The sequence below is a fragment of the Cuculus canorus genome, chromosome 4, assembly GCF_017976375.1.
Source record: "Cuculus canorus isolate bCucCan1 chromosome 4, bCucCan1.pri, whole genome shotgun sequence".
Lineage (NCBI taxonomy): Eukaryota > Metazoa > Chordata > Aves > Cuculiformes > Cuculidae > Cuculus > Cuculus canorus.
Genome location: NC_071404.1, coordinates 36,291,061 through 36,312,401, shown reverse-complemented (window position 1 = coordinate 36,312,401; position 21,341 = coordinate 36,291,061). Strand labels below are relative to the sequence as shown.

General features: G+C 36.3%; 1 protein-coding gene across 18 annotated transcripts in view; it reads left to right on the top strand.

Moving 5' to 3' along the window:
- TENM3 (teneurin transmembrane protein 3) overlaps positions 1 to 21,341 on the top strand; it is a 1,341,795-nt gene that overhangs the window by 856,179 nt on the left and 464,275 nt on the right. For all 18 annotated transcript variants that reach the window (XM_054065057.1, XM_054065066.1, XM_054065065.1 and 15 more), the window contains one exon: positions 9,651 to 9,702. The gene's annotated coding sequence lies outside the window, so the exon portion shown is untranslated. The remainder of the gene's footprint in view (positions 1 to 9,650; positions 9,703 to 21,341) is intronic.

Genomic DNA, 21,341 nt, shown 5'->3' with positions numbered 1-21,341 from the left:
ATATATGTTCTGTATACCTTAGTGTACAGACACCTGTATTAGGTTTCTCATTCTCTAATAACAATAAGAGACCTTATCTGAAAATCCTTTGAAACATTATTGGGTTTTTTCTTCCCATTCCAGCTGAACTTGTTGATTCTTACCTGTATTACTTGAGTCCGTATTGAAAGAAGTTAATCAGATTTTACTTTCTTTAACAGGAAACATGAATTTCTTAAGCAACTTCTGACCATTAAAATGATATAAATTAAATATTGTCTGTAAGCAAACTTTTTCAGAACAGATGTAACTTTTCCACTAAGACAAACACTACGTTTTGGTCTTCTTTCTTAGTGGTATTAAAGTCATAATAATATGTACGACTCCATGGTAAATATATATGTATATATTCCCCATTAGGGGAATAGAAGTTCTGCCAGTAAAAATCATAATTCAAAAGCAGAAACATTAGTACTTTTGGCATAAATCATGAAAGCTGGTCTTTGGTGTTCCTGTTGCTGCAAACTGCAGGAGGAAGGTGAAGAATTCAGTCTACCTAATATGGCAGTTACTGTTGATTTTTGCACATAATGTTGTTCTCTTCAGATGAATCACACATGTGCATAACTTGCTGTCAGTTTGCTCTAATTATCGTAGATCACTTTCATGATTTGCCACTTGCAAACTAATATATTATGATAGTTGAAGTCATATGTTCTGGTTATAATTGGTTGCCCACTATTGATATGGGTAATGGATCTCTCCTGTGAAATACAAACAGTAACTAGACGCACAGCATGCAGGTGAGTTAAGTACCTGCACTACCCAGGAATCAGCAGGTATTCTTCATGACTTAGTCTCTAGATATATTTTTTTTTGGAAGCTCAGCATATCTCTAATTGCAATTATATTTTGTGTCCATCTTGTCTCAGATCTTAGAAAAGGGGTTTCTGTGTATAAATATTTAAGTATGAAAGTAAAAGGCAATAGCAAGCACTTTTCTGCAGACTTGGAGAAATATAACTGGCATAGATCTTTTCACAGAATTCCCATTTATATTATTAGAGTTGGTCTCAAGGACAATCCACATCCCAAAGAGGAAAATCAGGTCTTTAAACTGAGCTGTGTTTTGATGTGGCAGATCTTCTTATTACATGTTTATTTCAGTGTAATCAATAGCATTAATAAATCAGTGGATTGACTGAATTCTGAAAGGACTATAGCTCTACAAAATAAGCTGATATTTGTGTTCTGCATGTGAGCACCGACACACTGTAGTTAAGTGCACAGTCGGTGTAATATTGACTGGTTTTTCCCCTGATATTTAGTCCCTGTGTGTTCAAGGTTGACAAGGGCAATTATGTCTCACCAGTGTCTAAATAAACATATTTGTCTAGGGCCTGGTTTTCCCAAAAACCAGTTGGATTATAAGGCCTGCCCTCTTCAACATGCTTTATTCAACACTTCCACAATAAGCTGGTGACAAAATTTACATCCTCTCAAAGTACTTTTAAAGAGTTTGATAAAAAACATACATGCTAGAGGCAAACGTTTGTGGATCAGCATAAGCTTTGTAAATAGATCATAGGTGTTGAAGAGCAAACTGTCAAAACCTTTACAAGCTTAGCCCATCTTTTATCATCCTTACTGTTTTAAACCTTTCTTAAAAGGCTTCAAAAATTAAAAGAGTTATGAAGAGCATTGCTTCTAAATCCACACACAGGTTTAGCCTAGGGTGACTATTTTTAGTTTTAGTGAACAAGGTCTCATTTGACTTTGCGTAATTCAAAACTATCATAGACTTGGATATTACTTTTGTGGCATCCATTGCAAGAAATCTTTAAAAAGAATAAATTACATTCTATTAAATTCATTTTTATTTATTTGAGGCTTTTATCTAAAATATATAAGACACAGTAGTTTTCACAGAGTTTTCTGCTCTGATTACAACTTATGTAATACTAACCTGATCACCCACCAGACAGTGATTATATTTCTTCATAACTTGCAGAACTGGTGGAAATATATGACAATACAAATTCAATGAACTACAAATTTCCTTCAAATCATTTCATTTTATTAATACGATAGAAACAGATAAGTAGATATCACACAGATAATACATAGATAAAACATAGTAGAGAAATGAGACAACTTGGGGTTTTGGATGGGAAGGAGAGAGTTTGAAGATTTAGAATAGCATTAAAGAGTCTGAATTTACTGCTGTGTGTTCATATGTCTGGTTTAAAGTTGAGAACTGTGAAATCTATATACCACCTTCAGTGACGTTGACAACCGGAATAAGGGGACAATCCACTTAAAAATGTTGCATGCTTGGGCTTGGGTTAAAGTCATGAAGGTCTTGGTATTGTGAAATATTAATTTTCAGCATCTTGTTGGCTCTTCTTAGTACTGCTTTTGATGGGGCAGAACTTAATCTCAAAACTGATTAAAATAGTAATTATTTGATTAGTCAGGAAATAAATAAAGTTCCTTTAAAAGCCAGACTCAATTTAATTAACAATAATATGAGATTCTAGACAGTACCGATCTGAATACTAACTTTCTTTGACAACTGGCTTTCAAATATGTTAGTTTTCTCTCAGAATTGCCCATAATTATCCTGCTAAGCATTCAGCAGCAATTTATAGTAAAAATCTTCTTGTCCTATCATTCACTGTGTATCAGGCATCCTCAGCTTCATGTAAATATTCATCATAACCTAAACATATTGAATCAAGGGAGGGGCTGAAAAGTAGTCTATGCATACAATAATGATGCAACTTCATCTAAAGAAAATGTAAAGATGTAGTCTTTATATTCCTAAAATTGTCTTCATATACACAGTTATCTTTTGACTTTTTAAGAATATACGGAATTGACAATTTTGTAAGTACAACCTTGCTATATAGGACGCATTTTACATAGTGCTATCAGCAGCAAAACTAATTGTATTCCATGTAAACAGAAAAAATATTCTTCTTTTAAGGAATAAATCAAAGTCAAAAAGGTAAGACATATTATTGATATATGCTTATTCAAAGCTTTGTTGAAAACATAATAAAAGTGCAGAAATTAATGTAGGCTTGTTCAAAATAAAGTAAGCATTTAAATATTTCAGCCCCTTTAAAGCTGTTTTACCCTTGCCCCTATTTTTCTTGCATGTTTTAATCTTTCTATTAATAAAAACCCAGTAGATATGTTATAGTGAAAGGGTATTTTGTTTTTGTGTTTCAATAGTGGACTTCGTGTAGTGAAACTGAAAATGTTCCGTGATATGGGTGAATATGCAATTGAAGAAAGTCTTGTTCATAAGAACCAGTAGTTATATAGCATTAATATTATACCCACAAATAGTTTAAACAATGCCAGGTTTGATATGAAAACAGATGCACAGTGCTCTAATTATTACACATATTTTTAACTTTCATTCTGCATTATGTCACAGAGAGACTTGCTCTCTAATGTTACCTTTTACCGTGTTACTTTTCCTATGATACCAATTATTTTAAGCACGTGTGACAGGTAACTGGCATCCTTATAGCTGTGAGGTTGCATCTCAGCAGGTTTTACCAGTAGTACAGTGAACATGAAAATAATATGCTAAGAATCTGTTCTATGGTAAAGGATATCATAGACTTAGAAAATGCACTAAACAACAACAAAAATAATCAATCACTCGTGAGCTGAAGTACATAGTTTCTAGGTAATGATATTTTAAGATTAAAATGTTGCATATTCCAAGGCTATCTTTCAAACTGTTTTTCAAATATACTGTCAGGAACTCTAGTGGATGCACATCACTGTTAATAATCAAATCAATTTACATCATGTTGAGGTTCTGTAGAGTCCATATACCTACATTCCTATTGAAATTTGAAAAATATGTTCTTATGTAAAAGAAGGTAAATATTACTAATATGCAGTTACATCGAGTTTTACTCTGACAAGGTTATGAAACAATATATGTGTATAGAGTGTGCTGGGTTTGTCACACAAGCAACAATGTAACAAGCTTGTACAGAACAATTATGTACGTAGTTATATAATTTAAAAGCTCTAAAAAACTATAGTAAATATAGTTTTATACAAATATATACACTACTTATACATAACTATAGTATTTTATATGCATTTTTTAACTGCAAACTTGTTCTATACAAGCCATGTCTGATTATACTTTTATACATGTATATAAAACTGTGGATAGCAATATGTACATATATCTTTATTCATATAACTATGTTATTTTATTTTATTTTATTTTATTTTATTTTATTTTATTTTATTTTTTGTTTTACATGAATTAAACCCAACTGAATTTACCTGGATCCAGGAAATCTGTTCTCACTTTCCTTTGCAGCTTTAGATGGTTGTTTACATCAGAGCTTCTATGCTTAGTGCAAACACCATGGCCTCTGTTTCCTTCATGGCTGGGATTATGGTAGCAGACTATTGCTTGGCACAGGATGCTGTGAGGGTCGTTCATTTATACTAAGTGAGACCCGTTCTGAGAATCTAGCATTATTTATTTTCCATAGAACTGCAGCTCTTGGTTATTTTCAGTTCTTTTGTTACCAAGAACTTTGGATCAGCTGTGCCAATTATCCACCTCAATAATCTAGTAAATAAAAATGCCCTATATGATCTTTGGCTCAGGACTCTTTCCAGCTCTGTCTAAGGAAGTGACTCAAATACAATTTACAAAGGAGCACTATTCACATGAGTAGCTAGGATTCTTCTTTAAGTTGACAGCAAATGTCTGGCCCTATCCATTTTGTTCCACATAGCTCTTACTGAAAACCTTTGTAGATGGTCCCATTTTGTGAAAAGGTTCTTACCTGCTTAGTTTCTGTACCATAAATTGTTGTTTGTTAGATAACAACATCAACTCTACCTTACACTAGATCCTTCTTGATTTATAAACACTTGAGTCATTTTTACTTAGGGTTTTCAAGAGCCCTTAGCAACAAAGGTAGAAAGAGAATGTTGGTATGGAACAACTCACTACGTATTTTTACCATCTCAGCATATAACTGAGCAGGAGATGAAGTTCCAGTTCAGTGTCCTGAAACTGAAAACTCTTTTTCAGATGTATAAGATATTCTTCTCCAATTCAAATCAACATATGGTTTCTCAGATATATTAACATAGCAATATAATCACTCAAGTTCCAAGTTAATAGACCTTTAATGTTGATAGTCAAAGAAATAGAGTGTGCAGTGTTTTATCTGGCAGGCTACAGTAAAATTTTAGAAGCTTTTTTGAGTCACTGTAACATAAAATACCATTGTTTTACCATCTCTTTTGTTTCTGGGATGAACATTTTCTTCATGGGATGAAAGATGTAATCTCAGTACATGTAATAAATATCCCACTGACTTTGTGTGGGTGCTAAACAAGAAATTGCGAGAAATGGATGCCATTGTGTGACTGTATGTGTCTTGTCCTATAGAGATTAGGACCTATGCGAGACCTGAGGCCATGCAACTGTATTGCTGCCTTGTTGTCTGGACTAGGTCATTGTATATGACCTCCCGTTATCTTCTTCCAGAAGCTGGTTAGGAACAATTAGATGAAACTTCAGTTTTCACATTGAAGATTGACATTTTACACATTCTGAAAACAATAATTTTCTCTTCATTTTCTTACACAGCAGTGCCTTCTGCAATGCTGGGATTCTTGTCCCAGGTCCGTTGTGAGAGTTTGTGCATGAACTGAACTGCCATAGATTAACACTTCAATTGCTGAATTTTAGAATTCCTGATCACAACCCCTCTGCTGAATATCTTTCCTGTTAAAAACAGCAAACTGATTAATCACACTGATTCCAGTGAAACTGAAGAATGTATTCCACATCTGAGCACCTCAGAAGGAGATGATCAGCCTTCATTGCTATTTGTTGGACTTTAAACTGGCTGCTATTTTCAGTTTCCATTCCCAAGTTTCTGAGGGCAGCACTTTGATCATGCTCCAGTAAATGAAGATTAGAGCATCAAAGGGAGTTAAATATGTTGGCAGTGTCACCAAGCTTGACTTTCAAGTGTGCAATACTAGGAATATATTCAGAAACATGAGTCAAGTGAATCAGGACAGTTAGGCACCTAAGAAATGGAATCATGAAGGGAAGAATTTTGAACACAGGGTAACCTAACCCTGGAAACAGGAAACATTGAAGAAAGCAGAGTTATAAGAATTTCTGTTCTTTCTTGAATTTAAATATACATTCTTGACAGTTGTGAAGGGATTGCTTAGAACTCATTAGCCCTCCCTCCAGAAGTGCAAGATTAAATTTCTGCAACTGATAATGTATCTAGAAAATGCAAGGATGAAATTTAAGATTGTCGCCACAGATCTCTGCACATTAATGTTCCAGGTTTGCCTGTAATCTCCTTTGCTGTCTGAGCTTCAGAATTCCCGAAGCAGGCTGTGTTAAGTTCTGTGGTGCAGATACTCTGATGACACAAATAGGAATGCCTAGACACTCATTTGGGAAATAAGGCGCAAGTCTGTTTATTTTGTGTTTGGTTTATACTTGTTTAAAACTTAAAGAAATAATGCAAATACTGTAGCATTTGGGTTTCTACATGAATCAGATGATTTAATTTTACTGATGACCTCAAAACAAAAAGCAAGTTTATACAATCACAGAATTTTTACTTCATCCCATTCTTAGATAAACATTATGACCATAAAAAAGATGAAAATAAGTAATGTATAACAGCTCTAAATGGAATCATGATAAGTTTTGTGATATAAAATTCTTATTATATGTAGATTTATAGAACTGGGTTCTTAAATGGTTTGAATCAATGATTTGGTAACTGATCACCATGCATTAGAGCATTTTTAATACTGAACATTTGTTTTTTCAGTATCTTGTCCCCATATTGGTACAATTATAGTCTAGTATTTAAACTTCTTTCATGTTTATAGTGGCTTCACAGTCAAGTTATGTATACAATTTTATCTCTGCATCTACATAAAAAAGAATATTTAATTTATAGTCCACGGCATAAATTTAGGGAGACATGTTCTGTCTCAGTACTATGTATGAGAGTTTGCATTGATTTTTATTATCCAGTTTTGTAATTATGGACACCGTAAGAAATGCCTTTCATGATTCAGGCAGAATTTGGATGCACAGATCCAATATTCACCCACTTTTTCAGACTGTAGAGCCAATCATTGTTATGATCTAATGTAGTATGCAGCCTAGTTTCCCTAAGCTAAAACTAGGATGCTTATCATATTTCTTAATCCCTGCCTGTCAGAAGCTTGAAGACAATATTAGTAATTACTTTCCTGTCATTATGGATTAACCCAAAATAAGGAAGCCAAGCCCCACACAGCCACTCACTCACTGCCTCCATCTGAGGTGGAAGAACTAGAATGGTAAAAGTGAGAAGACTCATGAGCTGAGAGAAAGACAGTTTAATAGGTAAAGCAGAAACTGTGTACACATGCAAAACAAAAAATAAGGACTTCATTCACTACTTCCTTTCAGTAGATAGATATTTAGCCATATCCAGGAATGAAGGCATTCATCATGTGTAACGGTTACATGGGAAGACAAACACTATAATTCTAAACATCCTCTCTTTCCCCAGCTATTATTGATGAGGGTCAGCTGAAGTGAGTTTCTTATGCACTCCCTAGTTACTCACTGGTGGGGTGGTGTGGGAAACAAAAAAGGCCCTGACTCTGTGTAAGCACTGCTCAGCCACAGCTAAAATATGCATGTGTTATCAACGCTGGTTTGGTCACAGATCCAAAACATAACACCATACTAGCAACTATGATGGCAATGTGCGCTCACAGCCCAGATGGCCAACCGTATCCTGGGCTATGTCAAAAGAAGTGTGTCCAGCAGGGCAAGGGAGGTGATTCTGCCCCTCTATTCCTCTCTTGTGAAACCTCATCTGGAGTATTGCATCAAGTTCTGGAATCCTCAACATAAGAAGGATACAGAGCTGTTGGAAAGGGTTCAGAGGAGGGCTATAAGGATGATCAAAGGGCTGGAGGACATATGAGGACAGGCTAAGGGAGTTTGGGTTGTTCAGCCTGGAGAAGAGGAAGCTCAGAGGAGACCTTATAGTGACCTTCCAGTACCTGAAGTGGCTACAGGAAAGCTGGAGAGGGCCTGCTCATAAATGCTTGTGGGGATAGGATGAGGGGCAATGGGTATAAACTGGAGAGGGGCAGATTTAGACTAGACATCAGGAAGGATTTCTTCACTGTGAGAGTGGTGAGGCACTGGCACAGGTTGCCAAGGGAAGGTGTGGCTGCCCCATCCCTGGAGGTGTTCAAGGCCAGGTTGGATGGGGCCTTGGGCAGCCTGGTCTGGTGGGACGTGTCCCTGCCTGTGGGGGGGTTTGGAACTGGATGACCTTTAAGGTCCCTTCCAACCATAACTATTCTATGATTGTATGACAATTAAGTCTATCACAGCCAAAAAAAGTACACTACTATTATTTGGATCATATTTATAGCCCTTATGATTGTTTGATTAGTCAGTCCAATGCCTACCTTTTAAAAAGGAAAAAAGTCCCAGAAAATACTGAGCTTTCACACTACGCCTATTTCGCTTGAAATAAAAAAATTACTGGTGAAGTGCTCCTTCACACTAAATTTTTAAAATGATGTATGCACAACGAAATGCAAACATTGTCATGGGAAAATCTGTACAAATATAAGAAATGTATGGTTTTTTCACATTTGATCCATCATCAGAGTTATTACTATCACTCACAAAATCACAGCATTATTAAAGGCTCAGAGAAAAATTGTGTAGGCTGTCTGGATTCTTGTCTGAGGAGGAGTTCTAGAAACAAAAAGTTGTTGTAATTTTTCAATGCTGTCTTCATATGTGAAATGCTCCCAAATTCCTGATTATTAAAAGAGAAAATAATTTTATAGTTAACTTTAGAACACTTGAAGCTTGCAATACTTATGAAAAAAAAGTCTGAAAATAGCTCTTTCTATATATTCTAAGTGTCCTTAGGTTTGTTTTTCTTTAAAAAATAATCATTATATTTTCCATATGTTTTATGTTTATTATAGTTGAATCGTTGGCTTTGCAATGCTATGGCAGAGGGACTTATAATATATTTGCTGGTGCATACATCAACAAAATTGCTAAGTTGCAATTGAAAATTCAGATCATCTGTGCCAAAGCTGGGGAGACATTTCTTTTAAAATTTATATTAAATTCTCAGGACACGTGATCAGTTTTACACAATAGCAGAAGCAAAAGAACCTTTTCATGTGTGACCTGAAGAAACCAAATGTGAAAGTAAATGAGGTGCGATGAACACAGATCTCCAAAATGTCATTTTTATATTTAGCATTCAACATACAATCAACACTTCCATATGGTTCAAACAAATAAAACTGAATTTTACTGTGTAGTAACATGTCAGTCCAGCAGCAGCTATGATAAATATTTTATTACAGATAATCTGCATCTCATTTAGAGTTTAGAAAAGATACACAGTTTATGAATACATTGTATATCACAATGCAAAGGGGAAAAACGTGGTAGAGAAAAAAATCATTTAATGTTTTGCTTTTAGAAGTTGCTCTCATATATTGTAATAATAATTAAACATTTTAAAAAAAATAAAAATATGTTTGACATCCCATTTCTTCATAATCTCTTCTCATTGCAGATTCCTGAACCATTGGAATCCCATCAGCATAACACTACATAGAAAGCTGAAGGTAAGATGAAACATCCTGCAGCCTCAAGCTCTTTGGGGACCTGTATATTGCATTGGTGCTTTTAAAATGATACACAGTCGTCTAACTGACAGAACAAAGCAAACTACAAAATTACAATAGGTCGGTATGTGCTCAGTATATAATGTTCTACTGATTTGCCCATTATCAATAATTTATGCTACTGTATCTGATTTACCGTTGTTGGAGTAACAGCGTAGGTCAAAATGTAAAATGGAATAAATTCATGCAGCACTAACTTTAACAGATATATTTTATCCAAGAAGGAAGATCCACAGTGATAAATTCTGTGCCCTGTTTCCAGACTTATCAAGAATAGAACATAACTGAATAAATAATTAAATTCTCAAAATGAACTACTAAATCTCTTGTGAGAGTTCTCAGGTTTCCACAAGAAACTACTGGTGCTTACGTGTGCCGTGTTGTGATGTGGTTTAATTATGCCCCTCTTTAGAGTAATATTTTGCAAATGTCATTTGTAGGCATGACCTCAACTCAGCTAAAAGCAAATAAGGTACCAAAGCTCTGAAATGGCAGCTGTTGGTGCCCACGCAGATGTGTTTGTATTTGGCAGTGATCTGCCTGTGACCAGCCTTAATATGTCTGATCAGTACTTATATAGCAACTGGACTGAATTGAACAAGGACCTGGGTTTTTTTTCACTTTGGTTTTAGCTCAGTGATTTTTCTCAATGGTAACCAAAGTCAAGTAATTTAAAGCTCGTGAACCTCACAAAAAGCGTTCATTTAAACCCATATTCTGCATCTTGTGACACCAAATGGAAAGTCTGTTCTTCTATATGACTACAAAAGGTTTTAGAACAGTGATCAGATACACGTTCTGCTCATTAATGTTTGTACAGTATCCTGCCTTAAAAGAGCTACAGTTTCCTAGAGCAAGTCATTCAGCATTTGACTACACTCTTCAAGTTTAATGGGTTGAGCTCTTTGAGTTCCCCTACCTCCTCCTGATTGATGGTTTGTTTCTTCTTTTAATATAAAATTCAGTAAAATTTCCCACAGTGAAAAGGGTCTTTTAATTATAAAACACCAGCGTGTGGGAATGATTCAATTTACACATCAGAAAAGTTCAGTTACTTGACCATAATTTATTTTTTGTGCTGATCATTTACAGACCACAGATTCTTCTTCCCCCCCCCCTTTCCTTCTCACTTGGTCTCTCCCCATGTAAAAGAATAAAAATCTAGTAAAGGCTTTAGATATTGTATCACTTAGTCACCAGAACTAGAGTCTTCGTTATCAGATTTTTTTATCTGCTTTTATCCCCTTCTCTTTTCCTAGCTGTGTTGTCAAATTTAAATGTGTTCCATAATTGCTGAGTAATCCGTTTTTTTCTTTCATCTGACAAAGGGATAGTGTAAGGAGGGGTAGGGTACCTCACTCGTGGAGCTATGAACATAAGAGATATTACCTAAAACAGATATTTGCAGTTCTAATGTTGCGTTCAACCTAACTGACCGTGGCTTTCTTCAGCAGCACTCTCCAGCACTTTAATTTATCTCCTGTAGGGGATAATAAATCTCTCTATATTTCATTTTTTTTCCTTTCTTTTTTTTTGAAGGTTTAATTAATTAATACTGAAATAAATGTCTGGAAGCAATAGAAAATTTCTAGGACTTGCATTGATAGGAGTGGGAGCTTTTAATGACAGAGCTTTGTAAATTCTGGATGCGATTTTCCTAGCAAAATCAAAAAAGTTAATCTTGCTTTGCGCTCATTATTGGCATAAGGGAAATAAGCAATAAAAATGTCCAGAATACCATTTTTACAAATATTTTCCAATACATTTACAGGCATGTTCTTGCATTTATTATGGTTTAAATCAAATGTGGTTTGTGACTGAGGACTATTAGATTATAGTAAGCTGATTTTGAAATAAAAAAGTAACTGTAGGGAATTGTAGGTATATATCATTCATTCAGTGTTGTATGTATAATTTTGGTATTCAGCTGAGTACCTAACAGTCTTTATTTGTGGCCTGTCTCTTGCAACTCACATACAAAGGCAATGTCTGTGTTACTGAAATGCAGTGGTCCCACTGAAATACACTGTTGCTACTTCTTTGCTTTTTTAGCATTTAATTTAGTCTGTTTTTCACTTTGGAAAGGATGAATGAGTGCTACTCTAACAAAACATGTCAAACTTGGGGCAGGGAGACAGTTCTTCAAAAGCTTTTCAGCTATTTGAAAGGTGCTCCTCCTTTATCCTGGACTAAGCATTTATACTAAAATAGCCAACATGAATGTGTGTTTTGTAGACTCCCTAAGAGAGAGAAACTGAAAGGCTGTTTTAGTAATATCTGTACCTGCTGCTGTTTGAATGTACTTTTATTTAGAAACAAAAGTGTATCCTTGAACAAGACTGACAAGATGAAGCTAGCATGTGCTTGTAAAACTAAGCAATGTAAGATGTTGTCTTCCACTGCTAATTTAGTTATTGGAGGATGCCAGTGATACCACTAGTTTAATTTTACAAATTTAAATATTGACTGCAGCATCTTTCACCAATTCACCTGTACTGCACTGTATTCAAATCCTTCTCGTTAAAGAGAACAATTCAGAGCACATGGAGACAGCAATAATCAAGATCAATGAACACAGGAACAGATGTTTCCAGTTCTTATTCATGTTCATACAGACATATAGCTTAATAGCAAAGTACACGCAGCATTTTAGTTCCCAAGGCTAATTTTTAAAAATCTTCATTATCTCTGGAAAAGAATGAACCTTTATATCTTCTATCTGACTGGCATGTTGTGCTCACATATATGATCTCACAAATATTCATATGGAAGATGGGTTCTACGTTTCTTAAACAAAACTAGCATCAGATACATACAGTTATTCTGTGTTTTGGGTTGTTCTCTTTTTTCATGCAATGAGTTAATTGAGGTCCTTTGTTCTACATCAGTCTACCTGGAGCCATGAATAGGCTGTGTTTTGAAATTACTCCCAAGTTGGTTATGCTATTCAAACATTGTGTATCCCAAAAGATGCGACCCACTGGTCAGTATTCCTGCTTCTGGTGCATTGGGAGTCCAGTGACGATGCATCTGGGTCTTCTTGGTGGTTTTTTTGGTATTCTCCATAATGACTTCCAGGTCTGTTTCGTTTACCAAGCAAGCCCTGTAGCATTGTTCTCAGTAGGTCTGTGTTCCTACAGTTGTCAGCAATTTGCAACAGTGTAAGTACTCAATAGATCTCAACTATAGCTATAAAAAAACAAATGATCCTGGTGTCAAAAGGATCACTATTGAAAGCAATTTTAAAATACTTCTAAATCCCTATCCTTCCAGACCATTATTTTATTACCATTTACTACCCTAAACAATACGCTAAAATCAATAGACTTGTACAAAACAATTACTTTGGTAGTAGATTAAAGTCTTTCCTCACAGTTGTCATCATTACATTTTTATAATCATTTTTTTTCAACCTCTCTTTTGTGACTTAAATGCATTTTTGTATTCATGTCAGTCAAATGGTGTTGTAAACTGTGTGAGAGGTTGGTATTTCAGTAGAGGTTTCTATATTTAATAGATGTCCTGATGACAAAATTTTGTGGCAGAAGTTATTATTGTCACAACTTGTTTTTTGTTTTCGCTTTTTTTCTTTTCCTTTCATGACAATGTGTGTCGAGTATTGAGTCTCAGTAAGGCTGCAATGTTCTCATCCCAATACAAAGGGCTTATGACTCTACTGTGTTATATGTATTTTTGGACATCCATGGAATTTTTCATTGAGTAGACAGGGATTACAGTGACTTAGCCTCTCCTGTTGTAACTTGACTATGTCTGTGCACTTGATGTCACAGCATCCTGAGTCCTTGCATTGTCGATATAGGACCCGGAGCTGAATTCCCAGCTGACAGTAGACCCACCTCCCTGGTTCTATAAATTTTATTTTTCGGGCGTTTTTATGTTAACAGTCACTCATCTGTGTGATTACTATTTAAATAATGTTATGGTTCCTCTTTAGTATCAAATCTTTGTCAGGCTACCTATGTTTATGAACTGTGAAGAGATATGCCAGTGGAAATATTTTTTCAAGCTATCCTCAATAGAATAAAAAAGTATTGTGCTTAATTATTAAACGATCGTCTTCTCATAGCAATTAGTCAGTCAGTTATGGAGACCTGCATTATTGGATGGGTGTTTTTATGGTTGCACACTCCTAGCAATTTTACACAAAATTGCACCATTTGGCATATATAGTTGTAAACCTGAGAAATTCTTTCTCAAAAACATACCTTAGCAACCTGCAGGCAATGGCAAAGATGAGTTTGAAATCTTCTCTGCCACCAAAGCTGAGGTCCCTATCTGAAGTCCTGAGCTGTAAATCAAATTAGCCTGGGAGTCACAGGCTAGAATTCCTGGTTTAATTGCTTTTCTTTACAGCCTAGTTCTTACTCTTTCCTTTCAGAATCCACTGAGGGTTAGTGATGGTGCTAGTTCCTGTCTTTAGAAAAAGGTTTCCTTGAAAGTGGAAAAAAATCTGTTTCTAGGTCCTTTTTAGAATCACATATCTCACTCCAGCCACAGAACGTCATCAGAAGGAAGGATCCCAACTTAGCCCTGTGCTTTGTGTAAATAGTTCTAGAAGGATGAATTAGAGCCAGGAGTATCCTCTCCTCTTAAAGTTCCACAGTTTTCTATTACACTTATCAAAGACGATTTCTCTGTCTCTAACATGCTTGGTCATCAGAAATTCAGTGTACAGCCCCTATTTAAAACCTCTCCTTAAGACGTATTAATTTATGATTTCCACTTCTCAAGACAATGAAGGTATTGAAGCTGTTGGATATCAGTCTGTTATTACCACAATCAACATCATACTTTCAGAAGTGGCCGGAGGTGTTTGATCAGTAATGAGCTCAATTTTGTTGGGCTGTTAAGCAATTCTTGAGCAAATCTAACTGAACCTGTTCAATAGCAGAATAAAGTGAAGTGATGCTTCCTTTGTAGAGTTCAGGTGGCCTCAGGTGGAAAGTGACTGCTAAAACTCATGCATATTCTGCCACATAAGCGAGATCATGAACCTTTTGGAATTCTAGCAGAAAGTGGAAATTAGCCCTTACTCCTGAGCCTCGGTGCAATCTACTGGCATAGCCACAAGCAATAGGCATAGATTTTGTGCTTTGGTTCATCTGGGTAGGGCTGACCTAATGCATACAGGTCAGCAAGTGACTCAGTATGAAGGTTTCTGGGACATATATAGCTTGCAGACATGGCACTTAGGGACATGGTTTATTCGTGGACTTGGTGGACCCAATGATCTTAAGGGTCTTTTCCAGCCTAAGATGATTAGGGTACTGGAGCCTCTCTCTTATGAGGAAAGACTGAGAGAACTGGGTCTGTTTAGCCTGTAGAAGACTGAGAAGTGATCTTATCAGTGCTTATAAATACCTATGGGGCAGTTGCCTGGACGATGTGACCAAGTCCTTTTCAGTGGTGCCCAGCAACAGGACAGGGGGCAACAGGCAAAAACTGGAACACAGGAAATTCCACTTGAACATGACAAAAAATTTCTTAACTGTGAGGGTGTCAGAGCACCGGAACAGGCTGCCCAGAGAGGTTGTGGAGTCTCCTTCTCTGGGATATTCAAAGCCCATCTGGACACATTCCTGTGCAACCTGCTGTAGGTGAACCTGCTTTAGCAGGCGGAGTGGACTAGATAATATTCAGAGGTCTCTTCCAACCCCAACCATTCTGTGATTCTGTAAACATGAAAATTTGCCTTTGTTCCTAGAAACCATTTCTGTCTTTTTTGTTAGGATGCTCCTTTGGAGGGTTTGCAAAGATAAAAGACAAAATAATGGAATCCCTTTCAGAATAAAGAGCAATGGGAAAAACACTGTACCTAGAGAGGTGCTGCATTGGTACAATCGAGTAGTTTCAGTACTGTCTTTTAGGATCCTTTACTGTTTGGCAAAATTTGCTTTTAGTTCTACAACTTGTTGATATTAAGAGATGACATTCAATCTAAGATCAAAGAGTAAATATCGCAGGTGATAAATTCTAGAAGATACTGTCATTGCTGATCTGTAATATTTTATACTAACTGGGTAGTAGAATAGCAGTGTTTTACTTTCTCTGTAGAAAAACAAGTTCTTTTTTCAGGAGAAATGTTTACAATGAAATAGAAGCTGGGTTTTGTCAGATATTATGAATACAGCTGAAATAATTAGGGTGTGGGTGTTTTGAGTAGTGTGTTAGATAAAAAAAGAGCAGAGACTTTCCCTTTAATAAGTCTCCCTTTTCCCTTTGTTCTTTTTTTTTCTTTTTTTTCTTTCCTTTCTTTTATGCTTATACTGTTTATCAGTTGCATGCCAAAAAAAAAAAAAAAAAAAAAAGGGGGGGAAAAACCTGCAGATTTTGTTGCTTTCCTAACCAAATGTTAAATAATGTTAAGTCAGTTTCACTTTTGCAGCATGGCAATAACATGTGTAAAAGTAGTCCAGCTGATGCTTTGAGTTGCCACAAGTATTGCCACCCTGTTATTTTAAGACGCTCAATTATCCTTGAGCCACTGAACTCTTGTTTCAAAAAGCATTTTGTTATTGTCCTTCATGAGGCTAAAAACCCTTTCTTGTGGTTTGTTATGGTTCTCTTGAACTACTTTTAAAGGCTAATTTGTGATAGATTTTGTACTGTAATTTTTTTATTTGGTTTACTGAATCCATCTAACCTGAATAGCCTGAGGGGGATAAATCAGGAAACATCAAAATCGAGAGAACTTGAAGCCACTACTTCAAGCTGAACCAGAAAGTAGTATAGCTTAATTTGTCAGTGAGAATTTTTTATGAATGAACAAATAACTTCTTTTTTTTTTTTGCTAGCATTCTTCCTTTGTGTTTAAAAATTGTGATTCCTGTATATTTTGTGTAAAATAAGAAGCAACATTTGATTTTTTGTTCATTTGAGGTAGAGTTTAATGATCTGTGTAGGAAGGGATGGGGTTTCCTGAAACTGAGATTTGACCTCCAGGCTACTTTGGTGGGGTTTTAAAGAGGTTTGAGACATTTCTTTCCATTAATAGCAATTGAAAGGGACATTTTCGTGCATACTGTACTTCTGAGTTGGTGGCAAACAGGTCTCGGGTTCAGTTGATCCATATTTTTTCACGAGCATCTAACAGATATCAAGAGGAGGCTCTGCCTCAGTATGCTTGAGGCTATTGTACATATTATGTTGTTCACAAATCTCATTTTAACATAATAGTAAGACAGGCAGAAAGGTGAACGGAAGCTTTATGGGTGTCAGTAAGACGGTCATTCACCTGATGGTCTTTTAATGGGAAAATACAAAACAAGGAGAGATCATTGGAATGACACAAGTTAATGAAGCAGGTGGAATTCATTAGAAAATGGGAACTGGTTCATTATACATGGACTTTCCAAGAACTGATCAGCAGTATGGGAACTAACAGTAAGGACCAAAATCCATATGAAGAAAACGAGACTCCACGTTAAAATTTTTTACACTTGATACTAGCTGTGTCAGCGACTATGAAACAGTGTAAAATATATGGTTCATTTATTTGTTTGTTGTCAATCATGTGGGTAACACTGTTTATATAAAACTGGGGATCCTTAACAGGGTCCTACTGAGTTTGGGGGAAGCCTCTAAAAGTTGCAACTTGTGAAGCGGACCGAGAGTCCTAAAGTGTACCACACACAGTCAAATTCCAATTTGTTTTTTTCAGTGAAACTTTGATATGTAGTATTTCACATCTCTTTTGCCAGCAACAATGTTAACTATGCTGTTTTAGGGGTTTTTTTAAATAAAATGAAATTTAAAAGTGAATGATTTTATTCCTCTGCTCTGCTCACTACACAGTTGACAGAGGTTATATGTTTGTCACTGAGACTGACCCTGAAGTAAGAGGCAATGCAAGCTACCTTCGACAAATTTATAAAAGATATGGTAACTGTGCCTGAGTCCAGAAGCACCAGGTGTGATTTTGGAGCTTTTGCAATATTCCTGTTTCTGACTACATACCTGTCATGTGGGAAAAAAGGTCTACTCTCAGCTGTAAATGTTGAGAATTACATGTCATTTCCCTTCAAACAATAAATGCTCTTTTGTCTATCTAGATTTTGGTATATGTTTTTCACACTAATTCCTAACAGTGCTGTTCTATGTCATTAAAATATCAAAATGTAATAAGTCAGCTGGCAATAAATGGAAAAAATAGAAATCCATAGCAAAGATTAGTGATATCTAAAAGTGGTTTATGGGTCCTAGTGGGATTCCTCCTTTTTTAACAACAAAGTGCTGAGTGAAAGAATATGCACAGCTTACTTTGTCTTCCTATTTCTTTTGATCTGAAAGAACAATCAGATAAGGCTGATTTCTGAAGACAGTTCAGAATGAACAGATTTCAGTTGCCCCCAGTGATAACCATCATTGTCAACAGGAGGTATTCCAGGTACTGACACTAGAGCCTTAAATGTTCAGATACTGAACATTTTATCTTTTATTTTAAAAACTACTGCTGGGAACTCTCTTTATAGAATGCAATAGATGATGACTATTTAGGAGAAGAATGAACCCTGAAGGAGAAAAAAGCCCAAACCTCAGAGACTGTCAGTGAACACCAGAAGGACAGAATAATTTAAGGTTAAGGTGGAGAATTTCGTGCATGCAGAAAACCTGAAGCTGTGGAAAATGGAAAGATCGAACACAGTAGTTACAGGCTACAAAATCAAAATTAAAAGAACTTAGAGGCCTTGGCCTTAATGGGTATTTGTCCAGATTACTGAATCAGTACACACGCTGAAAGAGTGCAGCAAAAATCAAGTGCTTTTTCCTAGGGAAGGCTCAGAACTGGAATATGTTGAGGTGTTGATAACAGAAGTTGAGGTGTCTGGATTAAACCAGTGCACAGAAATGCTAATAGCTGCCTTCTGTGAGCTATGTCATTTAACAAGTGCTATCAGTCCCTCTAATGCGCAAGCTTCAGCTCTCAATTTTTGAAGAAAATATTGATTTTTGGCATGATGTGACAAGTTATGTTTCACATGACTTGTGTACATTGTGCCAAGCTCACTGAACAGGGTCCAGTTCTATGCAGTGTATTATGAAAACCATTCACAAAGGTAATATTTTTCTGATTTAAGGGTATTTACACCCTGCCTGTTGCACAATGCTGATAATATTTTTTTAAGTTAGTAGTTAGCTCCCTTTATGATTATCTAAGTTAGTAATTGATAGATTAATGCACCTCAAAGCCACCATAAGCTACAGTATTATCAGTCACCAAAACTAAGTAATTTTAAGTGAGCAGAGGCAAATGAATTCATAAACAGAGGGGTTTTATGTGCTTATCACTGCCACTACAGTCTAAAAATGTACCTACAAAATGTGTGTTATTCCTTATCTAGTCTGCCTTCAAATAGTTTACTTCACCAAAGCCAGATATGACGTTCAAACACATTGGTTCTAGTACCCACATTGGTGCCATTGTTACTTTCATGGGTTTTGGGTTAAGTCATTTGTCTGTTTTTATACTCATAATTGCAGCAAAGTTCATCAATCCTAGAGAGTTCTAAAAGATCATTACTAATAGGAGCTCCATTACCACACATGTCCTCCTGACATATGACAGAAATATGGAATTGTTTGAGTCAAACCATAGCGACAGTTGTGAGCACGTGAACAATACTTCATTTGTTTAGATCTGAAGAAGGCTTAGAATTTTAATTTTTGCTAACATCTGACAAGGTTTGAGTAGAAGGTGATGAATCTTATGGTCCAGTAGGATTTTCCAATGTGTTGAAACAGCAAATGCAGTTGACAACTGGGTCTGTGATTGTGAATGTTTGTGTGTAGTAAAGAAAAATCAAAGTATACATTTGAAAATCACAGGCATTTGGGAATATAACTAAAGGTCTCTTCTTCCTTTCCTCCGTTACTTTGGTTTATTCCTTGATCCAGTTTTTTCACCAGTTTCTGCTTGAGTAAGGAGCACACACTTTTTAGGACACAATCAGTTTGTCTCTTTGGCTTGGCTGTAACTACAGCCATTCTTGAGGCCATGCTGCCCAGTTTCACGAGCATACAGGAATGTCTTCTTTTATTTCCCTGAATTCTCTTTATTAAGTCACTACCAGTTCTTCTGACATGCAGGGAAAGTGCAATGCCATAACTTTCCTAAATATCTCTCAAAACAGATGTCTTTCCACAGGAGACCAGGGCGAGTAAAGTTAGGAAGCACTGGTCAACTTTTGGGCAATGTCATGGAACAAATAATCACTGACTATTGGAGATGGAGCAACAACTAATAACAATTTGTTTCAAAATCACAGCATCCATACAGTTCAAAGGTTTGTATGTCTCAGGCATTAGCCTATGCTTAATTGCAGAATGGTAAAAATCCCTAAGTGGTGGCAGCACTACTGCAAGGGTTACCCAAAAGCTTTTAGGGTTTCAGGGGGAAGGAGAGGGAGGATCCTATAGCAAGTTCACTCACCCTTTAAAATGAAGGTACTCAGGTTTAAGGAGTGGCTATGCTAGGTGTCCCTGCCATAGGGAGGGCCTCATGTTGCGAGGCCACTGCTTCAGGAGGACTCAAAATGCCCCATGGTAGGGGGAATCCATTAATACCTATGTCAGATCAGGGCTTGTGGTCATGTATGGCCACAATGACACTCACTGGCTGGAGTGGTCTCCAAGGCAGTATCAGGGTCGGGTATTTGACTCAAGTGACATATCACCTGCAACCATGCCTCAGGCCCACTCCCTCTCAGGGGCAGGTGTACCTGCCATAGGCAAGTCCAGTGTGTCTCTCTGGCATTCATTTTTATCACCATCCAGCAATGATGTCTGTTAGATAATGTTCCAAGAACACAGTTTTACAGAGAACTGTACATAATGTGAGCGTAATTACTTTGCACACTGCACAAAAAAAGATTGCAACCATGGCAGGCATCGAATATGACTTCTCATTTATGTGTCCTGAAACAAAGTTTTCAAATGAAAATGCAATGTATCAGGTGCAAAAACGTTGAACAAATATCAATTTGGCATACTGTATTTTACTAAGCGGTTTCCACATAGATGCACATTGAAGAAACTGTGTAGAAAATGTGTTGCTAATACCTGTAAACATTAAGATAAGCTCTGGGTTACATAGAGTTTGATTTGTGATGTTGAAACACATATTAAACAGAGGCACTTAAGCTGTAAATCCAATGAGAGCGTCCTCTTTAAATAAGAATGATACAAATTTTAGCCAGCTGGGCTCTTCAGAATTTTGACGATATTTTTGTGTATAGGGCAGATAAGCATGGCTGTTGCTCTCATGTTCTCTACTTCTAACATACACCATTAGTTAAGTGGAGATTGAAGCTGTACTGTGGGCTTAAATAAAACTAGAGAGCTCCATCTTACATTTAAGGTGTGTAGAGCAAAAACCTGATGCACAAGGAAAATATTTTTGCCATGTATTTTTCCCTAAAAATGCAAAAGCTGTCTTTATACTTCACGTACCAAGTTCTTGTCAATGACACTGATCCGAAAGCCCACCTTGCTGATCTTTTTTCATGACTGAAGTACCTGCATGTTGCCTTAATTTTTATGTAAGGTTATACAGTGTTGAC